The 3,067-nt window shown below is 49.9% G+C and overlaps 1 protein-coding gene across 1 annotated transcript in view; it reads left to right on the plus strand.

The window, feature by feature from the left end:
* Positions 1 to 3,067, plus strand: part of PDE2A (phosphodiesterase 2A) — an 80,611-nt gene that overhangs the window by 8,048 nt on the left and 69,496 nt on the right. The window lies entirely within an intron of this gene.

The raw sequence follows: 3,067 nt of genomic DNA on the forward strand, positions 1-3,067 counted from the left end.
AGGGGGCCATAGTTCCTCCATGCTGGCTCAGGAATTCTGGGAGTTGAAGTCCGCAAGTCATGAAGCGGCCATAATTTCCTTCATGCTGGCTGAGGAATTCTGGGAGTTGAAGTCCGCAAGTCATGAAGGGGCCATAGTTCCCCCATGCTGGCTGAGGAATTCTGGGAGTTGAAGTCCACGAGTCATGAAAGGGCCATAGTTCCCTCATGCTGGCTGAGGAATTCTGGGAGTTGAAGTCCACCAGTCATGAGGGGGCCATAGTTCCTCCATGCTGGCTGAGGAATTCTGGGAGTTGAAGTCCGCAAGTCATGAAGGGGCCATAGTTCCCCCATGCTGGCTGAGGAATTCTGGGAGTTGAAGTCCACCAGTCATGAAGGGGCCATAGTTCCCCCATGCTGGCTGAGGAATTCTGGGAGTTGATGTCCACGAGTCATGAAGGGGCCATACTTTCCCCATGCTGGCTCAGGAATTCTGGGAGTTGAAGTCCACGAGTCATGAGGGGGCCAAAGTTTCCCCCCATGCTGGCTCAGGAATTCTGGGAGTTGAAGTCCACTTGTCATAAAAGAACCAAGGTTGCCTACTCCTGTTCTAGGTGGTGATGCACGTCCCTTTTTTCTTCCGCCTGGCAAAGGGGCTTTCAGAGGCCGGGCAGGTGGGTGGGCTCCGTGCCAGTTGCTCATTGGCTTTGGGATAATTGCAGCTTTTGGTAAGTGATCAGAAAAGTGGATCAGAAAAGTGGGTAATTGCTCCCCAGGAGAGGGGGGCCGCTCCATTGCTCCCCCAGCCAACAATGGGCTCCTGTCGGGAGTAATAGCAACAAATTTAAAAAAGAGCCGGAGTCAATTTCTTTGTCACTTTTACAAGAAGGGAAGAAAAAGGGGGGTCGGGGTTAAAAAAATGCGGTTTTTTAAATGCCTCATCAGCGTCGGGCGCGGGAAGAGAACAGAACCAGCCTTGCAGAGATTATTATTATTATTATCATCATATTTTTTTTTATTTCCAAGGATGTGGGTTGAACAGGGTTTTTTGCACCAGGAAGCTAGGAAAATGAGCAGGTGTAAATCTGGAGGGGTTAATTGTAAGATTTTTTTGGGTGTGTGTGTGTGCAAAATGTGTGCAAAATGTGCAAATGATTCATATCGCCGTCCTATCCCTGCCCCCCACGCCCACCCTTGCTTCTGAGTATTTCATATATTCCATCTCGGGCTTCGCTCTGCGGTGAGTGACTGTTAATTGCAGCCACAAAAGACATCAGAGGGAACCAAAGACAAACTGGAAACAGACCGACATGAAAAAGTGTGAGGCTGCCATCGCTTCGCATCAGAGTTTCTGCTGCTTGCCCTCCCTCCGCGAGATTATTTTTTTCCCTTTCTCTTTTTCCCACTAGAAATAAAATCATCTTTGGCTGGGAATCTGGTAGAGCAAGGGGTCTTCCAACTTGGCCCTTTGATGACTTCTGGACTTCAACTCCCAGAATTCCTCAGCCAGCCTCCATTTTTGTTTGTTAGATTTAAGACAGGGGTCTTCCAACTTGGCCCTTTGATGACTTCTGGACTTCAACTCCCAGAATTCCTCAGCCAGCCTCCATTTTGTTTGTTAGATTAAAGACAGGGGTCTTCCAACTTGGCCCTTTGATGACTTCTGGACTTCAACTCCCAGAATTCCTCAGCCAGGCACACTGGAAGTTGAAGTCCACAAGTCATCAAAGGGCCAAGTTTGAAAACCCCTGGATTTCAACTCCCAGAATTCCTCAGCCAGGAGGTCTTCTAGTCCAACCCCCTGCTCAGGCAGGAGACCCTAGACCATTTCAGTCATACGGTTGTGCAATCTTTTCTGAAAAGCCTCCAGTGATGGAGCACCCACAACTTCTGGTGGCAAGCAGTTCCACTGGTTAATTGTTCTCCCTGTCAGGAAGTTTCTCCTTAATTCCAGGTTGCTTCTCTCCTGGATGAGTCTCCATCCGTTGCTTCTTGTCCTGCCTTCTTCAGGCGCTTTCGAGAATGGCTTGACTCCCTCTTCTTTGGGGCAGCCCCTGAGAGACTGGAAGGCTGCTCTCATGTGTCGTCCCCCCCCCCCGTCCTTCTCTTCCAGATTTAAACTGTAGGTAAAGGGAGGAAGTAAGAAAGCAGGAGAGCCCCCTCGGTGTAACCTCCGAGTGGCATTGCTTTAAAGTGCGATGCTTGTCTCCGGTTTTCAGGGCAAGGGTTGTGTGTGTGTGTGTCGCTGCTCCTTCTCGCGGGAATGTTTCCTCCCAAAAAAACCTGGGCCTTTTGTGGTCGGGGGCTCCCCGGGAAGGGTCCTCCCTGACAACTCTGGCTAGAAAAAACTGACTTGCCTCCTCCGAACAAAAGGTCCAACAAAAGGAGTTTGAAGTGTGGTTGGTTGTGAAGAAAAGTGGGCCGTTGTGAGACGGTGTTATTGCCTCTTCGCTTTAGAGGCCCTAGATTTGCTGCCCTGCCCTTCTCTTTTCCTCCCTTCCTTCCCCTTTACTTTTCCCTTCTTTGCGTCTCCTTTTCTTCCTTCTCCTTCGCCTTCTCCTTCCTTCCTACCCTCAGCTTTCCTTTCTTGCCTCTCCTCTCCTTCCTTCTTTCATTTTTTTTCTTTCCCTTTCCCTCTCCCTCCTTCTTCCCCTCCCTTCTTTTCCCTTTGCTTCCTTCCTGCTTCCTTCCTCCCTTCCCTTCCCTTTCCTTTCTTTCCTTCCTTCTTTCCTTCCTCCTTCCTGCCTTGTTCTCTCTCCCCCACCATCTCCTTCTTTCCCTCCTTCCTTCCTTCCATTTTTCCTTCCTTCTCTTTTCCTTCCTTTCCTTCCCTTTCCTTCCCTTCCTCCCCCATTCCCGTCTTTTCTCTGTTCCCCATTAACTCCTTCCTTCTTTCCTTCCTTTCTTCCTCCCTCCGTCCCTTTCTTCCTTCATTTTTCTTTCTTTCCTTCCTTCCTTCCGTCCTTCGTCTTCCCTTCCCTACCTTTTCTTTGTCCCCCATCAATTCCTTCCTTCCTCCCTCCCTCCCTCTCATCCTCCCTCCCTTCCATTATATCTTCCTTCCCCTTTCCTTCCCTCCCTCCCTCCCT

The sequence above is a fragment of the Protobothrops mucrosquamatus genome, unplaced genomic scaffold (assembly GCF_001527695.2).
Source record: "Protobothrops mucrosquamatus isolate PMUCROS unplaced genomic scaffold, P.Mucros_1.0 scaffold344, whole genome shotgun sequence".
Taxonomy (NCBI): domain Eukaryota; kingdom Metazoa; phylum Chordata; class Lepidosauria; order Squamata; family Viperidae; genus Protobothrops; species Protobothrops mucrosquamatus.